The sequence below is a fragment of the Petaurus breviceps genome, unplaced genomic scaffold (assembly GCF_028583685.1).
Source record: "Petaurus breviceps papuanus isolate PSGF00001 unplaced genomic scaffold, PetGlider_PUasm1.0 175, whole genome shotgun sequence".
NCBI classification, from domain to species: domain Eukaryota; kingdom Metazoa; phylum Chordata; class Mammalia; order Diprotodontia; family Petauridae; genus Petaurus; species Petaurus breviceps.
In genome coordinates, this window is record NW_027185764.1 from 12,027,461 (window position 1) to 12,048,346 (window position 20,886).

Here is a 20,886-nt window from a genome sequence, read left to right on the forward strand (position 1 = left end):
ATTTCCATGTTTCCTTTCAACTCTAAATCCTGTGATCTATAATCTAAATATTTAGACCAGGTGGAAGCAGGGGGAATAGAAAGAAAATGAGTATGAATGCAGAAATAAAAGAACTTTGATTCTATGAAGGAGAGTCAAAGAAATTTCAAATTTTCAGACAGATTCAGAGCATTATGGCTCCATCAATAGAAATAAGGATGATGAGATAGGAATAAATTGGGATACATAAATTCAATTTGGGGCATGTTGAGTTCTTTAAACGTATTAGTAGACAGTGGTAGATATGTTGAGAATTCAAGGTTCATTACATAGATTGGGAGATTCTTCTATAAGCACATGGAGATCTTAATAAAATGCAACAGTATGCTGGAGTCAGCTCATATTGGATCTTGAAAGTTAATTGTTCTTGATGTGGGGGGCGGAGCCAAGATGGCAGAGTAGAAGCAGGACCTTCCCGCGGCTCCAGCTTCCACCTTCCCCAATCCATGTTAAAAGGGGACTCTAAACGAACTTTGGAGCTGCAGAACTCACAAAATGACACAAAGAAGCTAACCTTCCACTGAGGACAGCCTGGCAAGCCAGCAGGAATCCGGCGCAGCACTCTGGGAGCTGAGCCCAGCCCCATGCCAAGGCTTTTTAGCCCCAAGGTGGGCCTGACCAGCCACAGGCCAGAGGACTCCAGATCAGCAGCAGCTGTGGCCCTTTCCAGGTTTCTCAATACATAGATGGGAAGGACAAGGTGAGAGACCAGTGCAGTTTGGACTTTGGGACCCAGTAAGTGGGAATGCGTGGCTTTTACCCCAGGGGAGAGATACCACTGAGACACTGGCACAGCCAGCCAGCCCCATGTGGCGGCTTCAGCTCCTGGCCTGCAGAGTGCGGGGGGAACAAGCACCAGTCTGAGGGGTAATCGCTCTTGCTTTAACCTGCTTGGATCTGGATTGCAGTCTAGGGTGGAGGTCCTGGGGTGTGTGTCCAGCTTGCCAGAGCGTGTGGAGACCTCAGAGAGGGCACCCATCTAATACCTCTGGCAGCTGAGAAAATCCCAGCGTTTGGAATGAAAATTCCCCTGTCTGGTGGCAGAGTCCTACTGTGGCAAAAAGCCCAAAAGTCAAATAATTGAGTGGCAAAATGAGCAGGCAAAGGAAACAAAGCAGACAGAAGATTGCAACATTACACTCCTATTTTGGGGACAAGAAGGAGCAAGGCATAGAACAGGAGGACAACAGTGAAGTCAGAACTCCTGCACCAAAAGCTTCAAAGGAAAATACAACCTGGTTACAGGCCATAGAGGACCTTAAGAAGCAGATAAGGGAAGTGGAGGAAAATTTGAGAAGAGAAATGAGAACAATGCAAGAAAATTATGAAATGGGAGTCAACAACCTGACTGAAGAAAATGATACCTTAAAAAACAGACTGACTCAAATGGCAAAGGAGGCTCAAAAAGGCAATGAGGAGAAGAATGCCTTAAAAAGTCGAATTTGCCAGATGGAAAAAGAATCTCAAAAGCTCAATGAGGAGAATCATTGCTTCAGAATTAGATTGGAGCAAATGGAAGCTAATGACTTTATGAGAAATCAAGATGCTGTTAAACAGATCCAAACAAATGAAAGAATAGAAGGCCATGTGAAATATCTCATGGGAAAAACCACTGACCTGGAAAATAGATCCAGGAGAGATCATTTAAAAATTATTGGACTATCTGAAAGCCATGACCAAAGTAAGAACCTAGACAGCATCCTCCAGGAAGTTCTCAAAGAAAACTGCCCTTATATTTTAGTACCAGAGGGCAAAATAGAGGTTGAAAGAATCCACCGATCACCTCCTGAAAAAGATCCCAAAAAGAAAACTCCTAGGAATATTATAGCCAGTTTCCATAATTCCCAGATTAAGGAGAGAATATTACAAGCAGCCAGGAAGAAACAATTTGAATATTGTGGAAACACAATCAGGATAACCCAGCAGCTGGCAGCTTCTACACTGAGGGATCGAAGGGCTTGGAATGTTCCATGCCTTCCAGAGGTCAAGGGAGCTGGGATTAAAAGCAAGAGTCACCTACCCAGCAAAACTGAGTATCATGTTTCAGGGGAAAATATGGTTATTCAGTGGAATAGAGGACTTTCAAGCATCCTTGCTGAAAAAAACAGAGTTGAATAGAAAATTTGACATTCAGATACAAGAAGCAAGAGAAGCATGAGAAGGTAAACAGGGAAAAGAAATCATAAGGAACTTATCAAAATTGAACTATTAACATTCCTACATGGAAAAACAATAATTGTAACTTATGAAACTTTTCTGAGTAGTTGAAGGGATTAGAAACATATATATATGAGGGTATATGGGCATATGAATACATATGTGAATGTGTGTATATATGTTTACAAGTATACATAGATAGAGGGCACAGGACCAATTTAACAGGAAGGGATGATACTTAAAAGGTGAATTTAAGAGGTGAGAGGAATATAATGAGAGGAGATGGGGAGAGACAGATTGGGGCAAACTATCTCATACAGAAGAGGCAAGGGAAAATGGTTACAATGGAGGGGAAGAATAGGAAGGAAAAAGGGAATGGGTCAACCTTATTCCTATTGAATCTGGCTTGAGGAGGGAGTGAAATACACACTAAATAGGGGATCTCACCCTCCAGGAGAATAGGGGAGGAAGGGGATGAGAGGGGGGATGATGGAAGGGAGGGCAGGCTGGGGGGGAGGGAAGTTTGAAGCACCCACTTTTGAAAAGGGACAGGATCAAAGTAGAGAATAGAACAAGTGGGAGGTGGGATAGGGGGGAGGGAAATATAGTCAATCTTTTACAATCTATCTACTATGTTATTGTTTTGCATTAGCCGCACATGTACAACCTATACTGAACTGCTTGTCTTTCCAGTGGGAGTGGGTGGCAGGGGTGGAAGGGAATGAATCTGGAATTGAAAGTTTTAAAATCAAATATTCAAATATATATGTATGTATATATGTGTGTATGTGTGTATGTATATACATATATATATATACTATTATTAATACCATCTAACATGTAATTAAAAAAATAAGATATATAGGCACTGAGGCATAGAGATCCACTGGAAAAGTTGAAACGGGTATGGGAGAAAATATGGGAGAGAGCAGATTGGAGGTGGGGATATCCTGTGGGACTGCTGTTTTGGGGGGATGGGTGGGGTAAAACAGGGAGAAAATTTGTAACTCAAAATCTGGCAGAAACGAATAATGTAAATCAGAAGTTAATAAAGCATTTAAAACAAAAAGAAAGTTAATTGTTCTTTTTGTAGTATGAGCACTTACATGTCAAAAATCAGTAACTGTTACAAATCTGGGACCATTACACCATCCCCACATGTTAGAATCATGTCACAGGGATAAACACTTTAGAAGGATACACTTTACACTGACTGGAACACAAGCAGATCCAGCGCCAAAAACCACCAGTGTCTACATGTGATGGGATCTATATTAGATACCATAACTCAGATATGATACTCATACATACTCATATGTATAGATGAGTTATCAACTTAAAAGTCAAAATGTAGATTTTAATTGTATATATATATATGCCCCCCCCCAAAATGAAAATTTAGCTTATAATCTCAATTCACATCCTAGAAAATACATTTTTATTATAATAAGTAATGAACTAGAAGAAATATTTGGTAAAACTCATTCTAAAATAAGATTTATTCTAATTCAATTCAATAAATATTATATAGAAGACTTACTGCATGTAAGGTACTCTGGTCAGTTCTGATGATACAAAGACAAAACCAAAGCAGTATCTATCCTCTCAGGGCTCATATTCCACTGAATGATGTAAAGCTAAGCACACGTAGCTTTCCAGAGGACTGCTGCTATGAACAGCTTCAAGGTTCTGATTACACATATAGTGAACTCTATTTGTTCAGTAACAAAGACAGACAAAACATTCACAGAAATCAAAGTACAGCATTCACAATGTTATAATATAACAACTTATCACTAAAATAGCCACAGAGTTTTCACCAAAGTGGCCACATAGTTTTAAACAAAATACAATCATTTAGTAACTCAATCATTTAATAAGTCCTTAATTCAATCATCCTTAAGGAGGCTTGCCTCCTTAATGCACACAAAGTACAAAGGTCAAAGTTCTCCACCCCTGGGTCACATTGTCTTAATCTCTTCAATCAAAAAGTCTTCTTCCTTCTTAATTGGAGAAGTCCTTAACTCAATCATCTAAATGTAAAGGTCAAAGTTCCCCACCCCTATGCCCCAGTAAATCATGATCTTCTCAGTTGTCATTAAATACCCAAGAAGAGGTCTTTCCATCTTGACTCCAAGCAGGCTCTCAGCTTCCATGGTCCCAGCTCCTGCCTGAATCAACATATCTGTCACCTGAGTTCAAAGGCAGACAGTTTTCAGTTCCTTGTCCAGCTCCTTTTGTAGTTCCTGTTTCATACTGAAGTTCACAGTGTCTAGTCCACCTCAAGTCCTTCACAGTTTCGGTTCCTGGGAAGGCAAAGCTTAACAAAGCCACAATAACACCCATGCACATTGCCAGCATCCTCATCAATTCACTTTCTGCCTGTGAAAAAAACATAGACCCAACAACAAGGTCTGAGGATTCAACACAAATCATTGGTATAGTCCCAGGACTTGTGAAAACATAAGTAAGACCATCCTCCAGGATTTCTGTAAACATACAACAAGAAAATCCTCCTCTAGGGCTTCTGAACCAACAGTAAGGTCACAGCAATGTCCTCTATCAACAGACAAATCTGACAAAGTAACATCAAAACAGACAGAAAAAGTATCGGCACCACAGCCATGCTTCCTCCCAGTTCTCCTCTCTTCTCATTTCTCAGTTCTTCTCAGTTCTCTGTTCAGTTCTCAGTTCTCCATTCTGCCACCACAAGTTCTGTTTCCCATTCTGTTCTCAATTCATAGCAGTTCTCAGAAGATCTCAGGATCTCTCTCAGCAATTCTGGCTCTCTAGCTTGGGCTTTTCCTTATATATTGTATTAGCTCCTCCCTGTTCCGCCCCTGTCTGTTACATCAACAACTTCATCCCTCTGTGGGATCACAGGTTCTGTCTGGATCTTAATACTTGATACAATCATGGACTTGAAACACGGTGCTAATTACCTGTCTGCCAATACAAGGGGCAGGGAAGATCTTCAAATCCCCATTACCATGACAAATGAATACAACTTTAATGTAAAAAAGTATAGCACAAAGAGACCCCAGAATAGAGAAATCAAAGGAAGTGGCTGATATATACTTTGGTTAGAGAAAAAGGTCATGAAGGTGAATAGCATGAAATAAGGCTGGGAACACAGGTCGAACCAGGTGAAGGGCTTTTAGTCCCAAGCTAAGGACTGTCATATGATCTACTAAAGAAGTTTAAGGAGTTAATTTTTGTACCTTAAGAAGATTGTCTTGTAGCTATACGAGGATTGATCAGAGAGGAAAAAAATCAGAAGCAGAGAGACAAATTAGGAAACTATTACAATAGTCCAAGGAAAAGGCAATTGAATAATCCAAAAAGGGTTGTAGTCATGTGAGTAGAGAGAAGAGGATGGCTAAAGAAAATGCTACTACGAATGGTATTCCCCATATACATGACTTCAGTCATGACAGTATCAATATTATGAAAGTTTATTGACCCATATCAAATATTGCTTTGTCACTGTTGCACTGCAGGCCTACCAAAAACCTGAGGGGAATCAAGGAGGAAAAGAGAGAGCAGATTGGATAAACAATGTAAAAAAATACAGTTCTGTACAGATCGAAAGGGGAAAGCATATTTTGAGAGAAATGGCGTTGAAAGGGACAAAGAACAAGAATTCCAGGATATTCAAGGGCAGATGATTAAGCTTCCAGGAAAATTCTGAGTATGGTATATATATGAATATCTTTTTCTGTACATGATGTGTGTTATATAAAATATTGAGTGTTTGAAGGCCCTGTGCCAGTATATTTGAACATTTATATAACTCACTCAACAGCTTTGCCCTCCAAAGGCACCAGCCTGCAAGAAGTAAATCTAGACATTTCAAATATGAAGGCACACTTGGAAGGAGCCCTTAAATTATAAGGCATGTCATTTGAAACTCCTGCAGAGCTGAGAAGCAACGAGAAGGTTAATGAAGAAAACTTACCTCTTTGAGGAAGGTAACTTCTATTTTTGCTTCTTTAAAATTGTTGGTTCAGAATAATAGTGAAATATTTTATCAGCAGGCTAACTCCCCACTTTATTTATTCACTAGAGCTCTCTTCTTGAGCTTCTGTGTTTCTACCCTCTATTTAATATAGGGTAATCCTATTATAATATGCTCTTCTATATTCACCAGTGTTTCAAAGTAACAGCTTTCCTGTTGAAGCTCCAGAAGGGGAAAAAAAAGTCATTTCTGCTGCCTTTCACACCTCTGGCTGTTTTGAGAAGGATGATATTCTCAGCAATGGGAAAGAGGGTTAATAAAATTACAATCTAAAGAGGAGCTGGGACACTAATGTCCATTATCTCTTTTTTTTCTTTTTTCTTTGGCAAGGAACAGTCATTCTATGATAACCAATGACCTGGAGGAAGGAAAGCTATGGGGACTTTCCAATTCTGTCCAGCTCTCACTTTTCTTTCTTTATAGGTGGTATCATAATTTTAACATTATCTATGAATCCAATTTGTGAGAGGGAGTGGGGACTAGACAGGCAGCATGGAGAAGGGGACAGCTTCACGTGGGAGAGGATCTATTCACACATCTACTTTACCAATTTTATTTCTTCTGGCACAGTGGAAAGAGATGGCGCTTAGGCTCAGAAAACCTAGGCTTATGTCTAGCTCTGCCCACCTGCTAGTGTTATGATCTTCAACCAATCAATCATGCTGACTACAAGTATTTTCATTTGCAAATGTAGATAATAATCAATACTCACATTACCTGCTTTATAGGGTTAATAATGGGTATCAAATAAGATAATACATCTAATAGCATTTTTTATATTTGAAATGTTCTATATGAGATTATGTATCTATGAAAAATGTGCATTTCATTTCACAATTTCAAAGGATTGAAGATAAGCTTAATACCCTCTATTTTGTTCCAAATTATCCATGCTCTCCCAGACCTTCATCCTTTATCCTGAAGTTATCCACATGCCTTTTTTTCTTTTAAAAAAAGAAACCCTGGGGCAGCCAGGTAGCACAGCGAGTAGAGCACTGGCTCCAGTGTTGGGATGACCTGGAGATGGAATCCCGGGCTCAGACACTTAGCACCCACCCAGAAACACAACCTTGAGCAAGTTACTTAACCTCAATTACTTAGGGGCAGCTGGGTGGCTCAGCGAGTGGGAACACTGGCTCCAGTGTTGGAATGACCTGGATCAGGTCCGGGCTCAGATGCTCGGCACCACACCCGGAAGTGACTGGCTGTGTAACCTTGAGATGGTTGCTTAACCCCGATTGCTTTAAAAATAAATAAATAAAGTTATTTAAAAAAAAAAAAAAGAAACCCTGAATTGGAGGGAACCCAGGAGTTAATCTATTCCAATTTCTACCTGGAATGAGAGTTCTATTGTCAACATTCGCAACAAATAATTACCCAGATTTCACCATTTTCCAAGACAGCCCATTTCACCATAGAGAATGTCTTTCTCTTATATCAATACTAAATTAGAATCTCATAAACTTCTAACTTTGCTGTGGAGCCAAGCAAAACAAGATTAATCCTTCAATAGAGCAGCAATGTGCCTAAACTTAAAGGTTCCATCAAAATATTTTAAAACCCAAAAGTATTCCCTGAGCAATTAGTTTGAGAAACACTAATATATTACATAATGATGAAGTGTTAAGATCAAAGAGAATGCTTCCTCTCCTTTGCCCACATATCAGTAAGTCAGGCTTAACTTTCCTCTATATTGTCTCTTGAATTATATTATCCAACTGAACTTTCATAATCTCCTATACAAGCATAAGGCTTCATCATTTGATGTCTGGGTTAATAATCATTCTCCCTGTTTAGAGTCATTCATTTTAAAACACTACCTTCCTCACGAATCTATGATGTAGGGGCAGCTAGGTGGCACAGTAGATAAAACACTGATCCTGGGGTCAAGAGGATCTGAGTTCGAATACGTCCTCAGACATTTACTAGCTGTACAACCCAGGACAAATCACTTAACTCTGATTGCCTCCAAAAAAACCCCAAAATAATCTAAAATATAAATGATTTACTAAATATATCATTCTACCCTGTCCATGCTCTTGACCTACCTGAAACCCTATTCTACCTTGTTTCTACTAAGGTCAATTCCATTTATTCATCTCAACAAACATTTAGGTATCTATTATATTTCAGAAAAAAATGTGCTAGATTTTGAACATATAAAGACAAAAATAAAGTCTGTCCTTTCAAAATGTCTACATTTAAAGGTTTGTGGGGAAATACAACACACAAAAGATAATTAACCATCAATGAGCATTGAATCACCTGCTTAAGGGCTCTGATCAATGCAATGACCAACCATGATTCAAGAAGACTGATGGAGAAGCATTGACAGAGTGGTAAAAAACTCAAGATGCACAATGTAAGATGCATTTTTGGACATAGCCAACATTGGCATTTGTTTTGCATATTTGCTACGAGGGTTTGGTTTCTCTTTCTTTTTTTCTGCAGGTGAGGGGTGAGATGGGCAGCAGCAAAAATAACTACTTGTTAATTGAAAAAATAAAATAAGATAATTTTTTTTTGTTGTTCTACTGGGTTAAACTAGGTAAGGAAGGAAGTCATTCATCATTCATCAGAGATTGGAGTAAAGAAGGAAAGAACTGGGAATGGTCTTGAATGGTTTTAAAATGAAGGGGAGAAGAGGAAGCTCATAGTGAATGTCCATACATATTCCCCAGTGATGTGTTCTCTGATGTGAAACCTCATCCATATCCACTGGTGGATATAGTCATCTCTGGGACAATATAGCCAACATGTGAATAGAAGGATCTGCTTGTAATTATATTTTTATAATGTTTGATTAAATGTAATTTATTTTGAACTATGGTATGCTCTGGCTAGTTTTAAAGAGTAAACACCTTAATTTGGGCTTGAGAGGCAAGGTTCTGAAAAGTCATCCACACTCAGAGTGCCTCAAACTTGCAATACTTTTTCTGAAGGTGTGACAGCATAGTGAGGAAATTGAGGTTCAGTGAGGCTTAGTGATTGGTTACACATCTGGAAAGGGAAGGAGCTGGGGCATAAATACAGGTACTTGGACTCCAAAGGCATCACTCTTTCCATTCTTGACAATATCTCTTTCTTATCTCTAAAAGCTCTTGGTATAATCTATAATACAGTAACTGCTTAATAAATGCATGCTGAATGAAAGCATACTGAGGCAACTTTCAGGATCAGTTTTATTTCAATTTTAATACTGTGCAAATGACACTGAGATTAGGAGGTTTTTCATGTGACTGCTTGGGAAGCTAACCTACTTTTATGGAGTGTAGATTCTAAAGACAAAACTTAAATTCTCTAAGGATATATAAGTTGGCTTAGCTATGTATATACAAAAGAGGTTTCTTTTAAGTTAAGGTTTTCATCCTTAGCCTTTAATCCTCGTGATTCCAGTAATTCCATTGCTGAAAAACCTGTATGGCATTCAAACATTGAGAATATTCACTGAAGCAAAATGAATTTCTTTTTGAATTTATAAATTTCAACATAAACAAAAGGATTTATCCTTTACTGACTTGCCATAAACACAGATATTGAAACTTTCATTCTTATGAATTGAGAAAAAAATCTCTAAATAAAAGAAAAAACATTTTCAGTAGACATCTGAAGCAGATTTCACTTGAGGATTTCTAAGTTCTGTTAAGAATTAGTAAAGTGGGCACAAAAAGAGGCACAGAATATAAAATGTCATTTGATATGCTGGACAGTGCTTTGGAATATATTTCGTGCAAAGCCCAAACAAAAGAAGAATGCTACAAAAGTTTTGATTCATAGATGACATCATCCTAATTATGTTAAGCCACCAAACACTATAAACCTCCTCAGTGAAACATACAGCAATATTAAAAAGGCTAATTAACCATATTGGAAAAAACAAAGTAGATGAAACAATATAATGCTCACACTGTGACACTGAGATGGGCAGAGAGTTTTATTTGGAGGACCATTGGCTTGCCCCACTTTGGCCTCAGTTTCATCATTTCTAAAATGAGATGAGATCAGGCTAGATGACTAGAAGAAATGCAAACAGACCGTGACAATATGTACATATATGTCAGGCATTACAAATGAACAATGAGCTGGACCTACAATTCAGTATGAGGAGATCAATTTGGAATTGTTTTTTGGAAAGTGAACGCTGCTTTCAATAATCTCAAACTAGTCACTGCAAGTGCCTATATTTTTCGACACAAATATTCTCTAGGTAGTGCTAAGGAGTTGGAAATTATATAGCTCCACAATCCTGGTTAGTTTAAAGGACACTAAAGCACATAGACTCATTGGAAAGACACAAAGCAATTATGAGGAAGCTGTAGTATGTTAACAAATGTCAATTTGCACATAAGAAGTGACATTAATGATACAGTGAAATGTATGATGCAAAAGAGGTAGAAGAGTTAGGCAGCAAGAATAGGAGACAACAGATGGAAACTTCATGTCATCCACTGCTATTCTTAATATATTCCAAAAAATAAAAGGAAGGTGGATAAAATGTTAAATAGAAGTGCTATGGAGGATTTATGAGAAGATATGGACAGGAATAGCCTATGAGGAGAAGCTGGTGGGAGAAATATTCATATAGATGAAATAATGTATTAATTTATGGTCCTGCAATCATTCAATGGTATTAAAAAGTACACACACATGCTTAAACACTACTTGATGTCCAGAACTTATCAATTATCACTCAGTGTTTATTCGATGTTATTTTAAAAATTACCTGAAGTTAACTGAATAATTAACTGAATAATTATCTTAATAATTAACTGAGCCTTTGCACAGGCCCAGATCGCCTAAGAAAGATACATTTGTATTCCCAATGCTTAGCACAGTACTTTGCAAGTGGTAAACACTTAATAAATGCCTTTTTCATTCACTCATGCAAACATAAAATTTGCTTCCCTTGCCTCCCACAACAAGACAGAGATGTGAGAGTGCTGTTTTAACCTGAAGTTTTCTTTATCTTGAAGAGAAACAAAAAAGTCAGGAAGCTGAGTGGAAAAGCCTCCAGGCTGTTGTAAAAAGTTGCTGTGGGAGAGATTTCACAGCTGTACTAAGGGGGAAATTTAAAAAGAGCAGATGCCTTTACACCTCTCAGGCCTCCTCTGGGCATTGGCTCTTACTGTCCTGGATTCCCTGAGGTAACAAAGTGACAAAGGTAGAAGATGCAGGAATCTGACCAAGTGTTGCCACTCTCCTAGGGCAACCTAGCACTAAGTAATTTTTCAGGACACAGAGGCCAGGATCAGATTCAGATAGCAAGTGAATAGAAGTTAAATGCAATTTATACTAGATCCCTAACAGTAAGATACTGTGATCACAACATCAGGAGATAACTTGCCATCTTCCTCCCCTCCCCACCTAGATATTGAGCACACATGAAAATGCTTCCCTACAAACACCTTCCAGTAGCCAACCTCCACCTTCCCCCAGCAAAAGCAACAAGATCTGACGCTGGAAGGGAAAGAGGCAAGGAGAGAGAAGGGTTTGAAAACTTTGACATTATTAATGTTGCATATGTTATTTTCATATTCAATGAAGTAAGATCAATTTAATGAGTTCTTTAGGGCCATCATGAGCAAGGAAAACAAACTTGGATCCAGTGGTTATGGCGAATAAGTCAAGGGAGTTGAAAGATTTATTAAGTTTCTACTTCATGGCAGGTATTGTATTAGGTGCTGGGGAGACAATTGACCAAAATAAAACTGTCCTGGTCTCACAGAACTTCTATTCTAACCAGGGAGATTGTTAAATATTGAAGTATATAGAAAATAATGTAATTAATTACCTTTATATATACTTGAACTTGCTTACTAGATCTAGTGTTTATATTTCCTTCTGTTGTTATTGTTTTACCTGTTGATTCATCAGTTTTATGTTCAAGGTCTTTCAGTTTTCTTCTTCCTGAAATCTTTTTTCTTTCAGTCTTTGCCCCCTTTATTTTCCTGTCACTCACTTCCTGACTCCCTCCCCTCTGACTGTGGTTTCTTTGAGAGCTAAGATATATCAAAGCTCTCAACCTCTTCCTTCCCACGTTGAGCAATTCATGGCTCACCAGTCTAGGTCTCTACTCCAGCTGACTTTTGGGTGGTCAGAACTGCATCCCCCTCCCCAGCTGCATACTGTGCCCTTTTCCTCAGGCTTGGTAGAGTGCTGACTGCCTCCGCTTCCACCCTCCCAACACACATGTTGTCCTGGCTTGGTGATTTGTCTTGCTCCCTCTGTTCCTCTACCTGTGAAGGTAATTAACTGAGGAGAGGGATGGTAGCTGGGCAGTTCAAGAAGGGCCTCATGTAGGAGGCGGCATTTGAGCTGAGCTCAGGGAAAAATACTGATTATAAGAATGGAGCACAGTCCAGGCATGGGGGACAATTCGGGTAAAGGAAAGGAAATTGATGTGTCAAAGGTATGAGGAATCGTAACAGGTCAATCTGGCTAAACCATAGAGTGCAGTAAGGGGAGTAATGTCTGAATGAGCTAGGGAGATGCAAATAGAGTCAGGTTGGAAAGAGATTTAAATGCAAGAGTTTTTATGTGATCCTGTAGGTAATGAGGAGCCACTTGAATATGAATAGCCTTACACAAGAACCTAGAAAATGCTTGCAAAACACTGGGTCTGGTAAAGTCTTAAATGATTGTTGCTCTCTATGAGAGCACAAAGCTAGTAGTTCAAGGCTGTGTGGTTGACAAAAATATCTCCCTGTGCCTCTCTGAGTGAGGCCATGCGGATTGAGCTCAGAATGCTCTCTGATACTTTGCCCAGACAGCTACTCTGTACACACACCACTAAGTGCTGTTGCTGTTGTTCATTCATTCAGTTGTGTCAGACCCTTTGTGACCCCATGGACCAATACAGTCCATGGAGTTTTCTGGGACAAGATACTGGAATGGTTTGCCATTTCCTTCTCCAGAGGATTAAGGCATACAGAGTGACTTAAGTGACTTCTGAGGGTGACACAGCTAGGAAATATCTGAGACTGAATTTGAACTCATGGTCTTTCTGACTCCAGGCCTAAAGCTCTATCCAATGTGCCACCTAGCTGCCTCTCACTGAGTTCTAGAAAATGACAAAACATAGTCTTGTGTGGGGGCAAAGGTATTTCATAGATAGATAGATAGATAGATGGTATTTATATTAATACTCATATGAAAAAGGAATTAGAATTATTATACTCATTTTACAGGTGAGAAAACTGAGTCTCAGAAAGGTAAATGACTTTCACGTTCAGATAGACAATGGTGCAGGGACAGGCTCCCCCAAATGTCCAGTTGTCCATTCATATATAATTATATGGTCCCTGCCCTCTTGTGTGTGAAATAAAATACAAACACAAATTAATAAAATACGATATTGTATGACGAGTGCATTAAAGTATAAAACCAAAGAGGAATCACAAAAGGCTTCACAGAACTAAAACCAAACAAAACCCCATTCAAGCTAAGGCTCTCTGGCCTCTTGGAGAATAGAGGCAGCATGGCAGTATGATGTAAGCACTGAAAACAGAAGTCAGAAGGCCTCAGTAATTATGGATGTGACATTGGGTAAGTCACTTAATTTGACTGAACCTCAGTTTCCTGATATGCAAAATGAGGATAATAATAATATCATTGCTTATCTAACAAAGTTGTTATATACCTTCTAATCTGCAAAGGGTGACATAAATATAAGCTATGATGCTGATATGTAACTAAGTGACACAGTGAATAGAGAATGGGGCTTGGAAATAGGAAGACTCATATTCCTGAGTTCAAAGCCAGCCTCAGACACCATATTGGTCATGAGAATTTGAAGATCTTCTCTGCCCCGTAATAGGCTGAATGTAATGACATGGAGCCTGTGCTGGGAGGAGTTGGCTGAACATGTGGGGCAGAGCCAAGAGGAAGCTGGAAGTCCAAGCAGTTAGAAAGGCAAGGGGACAGCTAGGCTTGTGAGTGTTTGTGGGAAGGACTGGGGATGGTGTTGCTTTCTGCAGTGTTACTGTGTATAGATTCCTTTGTTATGATGAATTCAGTTTTCTGGTGTTGGGATTCAGCTTTCTTTGTTGAGATTTGACTTTCTGGAATCTGAATAAATGTTTTCTATGTGGAGAATCTGTTATATTTTGCAATTCAGGACTATCCCATCATATTTATAGTTGCTGTCTGTGCTATGGATATTGCATTGGTGCTACAGACACTTACTATCTGTGTGGCCCAAGGCAAGTCATTTAACTTCATTTACCTCAGTTCCTTATCTATAAAATAAGCTAGAGAAGGAAATAGCAAACCACTCCAGTTTCATTGTCAAGAAAATCCCAACATAGGGTCACAGTCAAACACAACTGAAAAACAACTGAACAACAAAAACAATGCCAATCCATGTCATTCTGTGCAATGAAAGAGAGGAGGCAAGGCAAAACAAAATGAAAGAAGGAAAAGGTGGGGAGAGAAAGAGCACCCTGGCAAAAAAATCAATCAGGTATATGCAATGATCTTGTTGTCCTAATACCGGTAAAAGAAAATACATGTAATTTGTATGAAGAGTAAGAATGAAACTAAATCTGTAGACCTTCTGAGTCATTTGAATAATAAGATGACAGATCAGACAATTTCTCCAATGCTGATAACCAATACAGAAACAACAACCTAAACCTCTCTAAAACACAAATTATGCCCCAAAGAAAAAGCAACTTCAATCACCTCCATGGTCTCAGACACCCAGAATCCAAAAGCACTAAACCTCAAACCAGGACCCTGAGCTACTTAGTACCTTTCCATTACCTCCCAGGCTGGTGGCAGCAAGGCTATATTAGCTGACCCAAGGAAACAACGCAGGGTTACATCCAAACCCAACTTATATATTCTATTCCTCTCTCCCTTGTTCCAGTGCCATGGAGACTCTAGATCCAGACTGCAGAAATTTCCTCAGGCCTTGACAGGCAGTTTGGCCATAGTCCTTTAGGATCAAAAGCCTGTATAGTGTGGCACTTCAGAAATATCAGTGTTTCAAAATGTTGAACCCCCATTGCTGGGGATAAAGGGCTCTGAATTGTTGGTGCTGGGTGCAAAAGCCAAGGAACAGAGGGAGCAAGAGAAATCACCAAGGCAGGACAACATGTGTGTTGGGAGGGTGGGAGCAGAGGCAGTCAGCACTCTACCAAGCCTGAGGAAAAGAGTACAGTATACAGCTGGCGGAGGGGTGGGGCACAGGGATGAAGTTCTGACCACCCAAAAGTCAGCTGGGGCAGAGACGCAGGCTGGTGAACCATGAATTTCCCAATGTGAGAACAGGTATCTAGCTCTCAAGGAAACTACAACCAGAGGGGAGGGAGTCAGGAAGTGAGTGATAGGAAAATAAAGGGGGAAAAAAGACTGAAAGAAACAAAGATTTCAGGAAGAAGAAAACTGAAAGACCTTGAATATAAAACAGATGAATCAACAGTAAAACAATAACAACAGAAGGAAATATAGCCTCTAGATCTAGAAAACAAGTTTAAGTATCTATGAATAAATACTGCAAAATAAAGGAAAATAATACAATACTTGAGGAGACAGAGAGTTCTGTGGAATTTGAGAACATGAAACTGTAACACATCTTCCTCACATGGTTTAAAAAAGAAATGAGAATTATGAGAGAAGAATTTAAGGCCTACACAGAAAAAAATAATGAGGAGCAGAGAAAAATTTGAATCCACAATGACTTCACCAAAGAAGCAAAAGAGAGAACAATAGGTTCGGAACACAACTACATTGAAGTAAAGGACAATCTGGAGAAGAGAAGAAAAAAGTAGTAACATCAAAAGAAAATGTGATCACTATCCATGCAAAACATAGTTGGAATTGAAGACAGAATGCACAGAGATAACCTAAGGATTATAAGTCTCCCAGAAAAACACAATAGGACAAATAACCCTAACATCATAATGAAGGAAATAATAAAAGAACTTCCCAGAACTTCTGAACATGGAAAATGAAATTCCAATGGAAGGAATTTAGACTGCCTCCAGTAATACACACAAGGCTATAAACTATAAGACAGTATTGTGGCAAAATTTAATAATTCAATAAAGAAACATCAATTTCTGCAAGCCATCAGGACAAAAGACTTATAAATACAAAGGATAGGACATTATAATAAGACTATCCAAGACTATGCTTCCCTACCAAAAAAAGGAAAGAGAAATGCAAGAATGTGTTCCAAAGAAAAATGAAGTTCAGGATAAAACCCAGGGTGACTTATCCTGCAAATCTGAGTTTAACGATACAGGACAAAAGATGAACTAAAATAATAAAAAAATATTTGAAATATTTTTAGAAATAAAACCATAACTAAAGAGGTTTTTTGCATCTCAAACACACAAACAACAGATATACAGGTGGAATGAATGAACGTGGACAGCAATAGCAATAGAGTGAAAACAGAGACCAGTAAGAAACTTCTTTCAAAATGTGCCTAACGAGTCATCTGGTAGAGGTAATAATGAAGAAACAGACAGTGGGTACTATGAACTGAACTTGGCATCATCTGCAATCAGGTAAATCAATGCTTTTTTTGTGGGACTATATTACAACATGGGAGGGTACATAAAAGGGATGTGGGCAGGGGAACAGTGGAATGGAGAAGTGTGAGTAATGCACCAAGGTCAAATCAAAGCATAGCAATGAGGAGAAGATAACTTCTGTGGTCTCAGAAAGAGCCTATAGGGGAGTGTATGAGGAGTAGGAATGGAAGACTGAAAAGTAGATAGAAAGGAACTAGGCCTAACTTTGGAGGTGGTAGGGTATTCAAATAATTAATGTTCTTATGTGTGAAGAAAGACAATTGGTGAAGGGAGATGAACTTTCACTGGATGAATCCTGGATGATTTGGTGCTTAAAAACCCTATTTGTCCTGAGATGGGGGAACTTGGACCTCTAGGGGTAATTGACACCTGGAAAAGGGGGAGAGCATGGACACAAGGAGGTGACTTCCTGGAAATGTGTAGGGGGGAAAACAGTCAACAAGAGAGGGTAAAATGGTAGCTAGGTGTTTTGGAGTCAGGAGGACCTGAGTTCAAATTCAGCCTCATACATTTGACACACTTACTAGCCATGTGACTTTGGGCAAGTCACTTAACCACAATTGCCCTCCAAAAAACAAAAAACAAAAAACTAAGAAAGGGTAAAGACCAGTAGTGGGCTGCATAATCAGAGATATGTTAAGGGAAAGGCTCTACTATGAGTCTGTGTTCTCTCTGACACCTGCAATAGTTGACACTGTTCTAGAAATGAGGCATAATGGATACGCTGGAAGCTTTGATTGCATGAAGAATATAAAAAAAAGAGACCAGATAATTATAATAGACATGAAGTCAGAGAAAAAAAAGTCTAGAGTAAACAGAAAATGAAGATGGATAGTGAAGAGACTGAGAGAAATGATTTTTATTTCAAAACTAATAATCAGGAATACTAAAGGAAAGGAGAAAGTACTTGACTGACAGGAAAAAAGAAGGGGAAGAAACATATAACCAGATCAAAGCAAGATATAAAAACGGAACTAATAAACAAAATCCTAAAGGTTTCCAAAGGGAATAAAATGAGAAATGAGGATCAGGGATAAGGGGAAGAAAGGTGGTAGGAATGGGGCTACCTAACAAACATTAAAGTTAAGGTACTGAAGTAGCTTCTACTATGTAACATCAGAAAAGAGACTGAAACTAAAAAGCTTTTTCTGCACAGACAACATTAATGCATCTAGGATAAGAAGGGAAGTAGATGAATGGGGCTGGGGGGAAAATCTGTATTGTTTCTCTGATAGGGGTTTAGTAACCAAACTGTAAAAAAGAATTAGTAAATTTATATTATTAACAACCATTCCCAAATAGATAATAAACAGTTTTAAAAAGAACTTCAAAGTATTCACAGTCAAATGAAAAAATGTTCCAAATCATGTAATAAAGGAAATATATATTAAAACAACCCTGAGGTTTCACCTCACACCCTGAAAATTAATCAGAATGAAAAAGTTGGCAACAGTCAATGTTGTATGGGTGGTGAAATGATAGGCATACTAATACATTATTGGTGGAGCTGTGAAAGAATGCAATTTGGAATTATGCAAATAAAATTACTAAAATATCCATACTCTTTGAACTTGAGATTCCATTACTGTGCTGATACACAAAGGAATCCATCAGTAAGAAACATCCCCATATATTCCAAAATATTCAAAGCATCACTTTTTGTGATAGCTAAGAACTGGAAACAAAGTAGATGTCTATCAATTAGGAAATAGTTAAACAAATTATAGTACATGAATATAATGGAATATTACTGAAATAATGTGTGTTGAATATACAGAAGCATGAAAAGATCTACTAGAACTGATGAGCATAGCCAAGCAAACAATCTCTACAGTAACGAAAATGGAAAGAACTCTACAGCAAAAAATCAAAAGTAATTGTAACAAAATTATAAAATTCAACTGGGACTCAGATGAAGAAATGAGTAGATAATCCCAGGAGTTCTACACGGAACGTGTCTTTGGACTTTTTCAACAATATCAATAAGCTGTGCTCACTTTTTTGCCCTCTCCAAAACCCACTCCTTGTCATTTGGGATGACTCTTGGGGAAAGGCAGGAGGAGGGACACATATGATGCTATAATGATGGAATGAGATGAAAAGAGCAATAAAATCTTATTTTATTACTTTTTAAAGAAAACAAATTGGTAGAGGAAACAATTCCAAACCTAAATCTTAGAAGGAGACAATAATGTTGGCAAATGGAAAAATATCATAGAAGCGGAGTTCTTTTTCATCTTCTAGTTTTGATCTAAAACTATATGCCTTATTCACCCTGGTGAAGCTGTTTGGGATGGTTACTTGTTGCAGGCTAAGTATAAATTCATCACAATTAAAAAGCATTCATTAAATACCTATATGCATAAAGTGCTGATTAGCTATCATGAAAAGGAAATCAAACAAACAAGAACACTTGCCATAGAGAATTTCATAGTTTATAATTTATGACCAGAAGCTAAAAGCCTAATATACAAAAAGAGTACATGATTCTTGGTTCAAGTGATAGACAATATGGAGATCCTACCATGTTAGAATGAAAATGTAATAGGAGCCCACAATATATCAATAGCACTTTCCTTTGATTTTCTTCGAATATAAAAGCAGTTTTTCCCCCATGTAAACATAACTAATCTTAAAAAATAAAGTTCATAAAATAAGCCCAACTTTTCATCTCAAATATCTAAAATACAAAAGAGCAAAGAAACAAGAGAACACAGTTTGCAAGTTATGGTATTTAGACTGTCTTCCTAGAATAAAAGATAATGCTTGGGAATGAAGTTAGAAACCAATCAGACCAAAACATATGAAAAAAATAATTTGTATGCTTTATATTAAATACTTTGTATGAACTACCAAAGAGATAAATAGATTTCATATAGCACATATTGATCTATGTGTGTATATATGTATGTAAATATATAATCCATCTCTGTATGAGTATATATAATATATATTCCTACATGCATATACATACATTTTTACACACACACACACACATATAATTTATATCAGAATTTAGGTAAGGTTTAGATTATAATTCAAGATGTCAGTCCTGAAATGTAAAGATTCAATCTATCATTGTACAGTTTGGCAGGGTTGCCAGAAATGTCAATTCTTGTAAATTTGCCAATTTTTACAAAGGTGATGTAGTAATTTAAGCATCATGTTCTTATAAAGAAAACAATTACATATTTGAACTGCAGCATCCTCTGAATTGTAGTGGAGGAGATAAATTACAAAAAAAAGAAGCAGTAATTTAAACTTGGTCTAAAATAACTACCAGACTTTTAAAACAATTTTAACATTTATATTTTTGCTGATATATAGACAAAATAGTAGGTATTATTTTGAGCACACACATGTGCAGACATACATATGAATAGATGATAGATAGATAGATATAGATAGATAGATAGATGATAGATAAATAGATAGATAGATAGATAGATAGATAGATAGATAGATAGATAGATAGATAGATAGATGATATAGCCATTCAACAAATTCTCTGCTATGAAAAGTGCAAGAGATTGAATAGACTAAGAGTTAAAACTTCTCAGTTTGAGTCCTTACTCTAAGACCTAAGTCAAAATACTTGGTCTATGAGTCTCAGTGCTCCCCTCTGTAAAATGGATGTAATAGCAGTCACAATATGTACAATGTTAGTGTGAGGAAAGCACTCTATAGACTGCAAACCACTATGTAAATGGGTACTATGCAGTTGCATTATTATACAATTTGTGGTCAGTTTGAAATCCTAAAATCAAAATAACAGTATCATGTCAATGAAATGCACAGGTACATAATAATATGGTACTTCATAATGCCATTTTTTTAGAAACACCTGTACAAAGAAATTAAACAATTGTCAGAAAACAAGAGTATTTGCTAAAAGCTGTCTAATCTACTATTTAAAATCTATGGAAACATCAATTCATTGCTGTTGTTGAGTCATTTTAGTTAAGGCCGATTCTTTGAGGCCCCATTTGGGTTTTCTTGGCAAAGATACTAGAAGGTGCCATTTCCTTCTCCAGCTCATTTTACAGATGATTACTCTTGCTCAGGCTCACACACCTAGTACTTTAGCCAGATTTGAACTCTGGAAGATGAATCTTCCTGATTCAAAGT

At 37.8% G+C, this 20,886-nt stretch overlaps 1 protein-coding gene across 1 annotated transcript in view; it reads right to left on the minus strand.

The window, feature by feature from the left end:
* SDK1 (sidekick cell adhesion molecule 1) overlaps window positions 1–20,886 on the minus strand; it is a 1,154,843-nt gene that overhangs the window by 600,199 nt on the left and 533,758 nt on the right. The window lies entirely within an intron of this gene.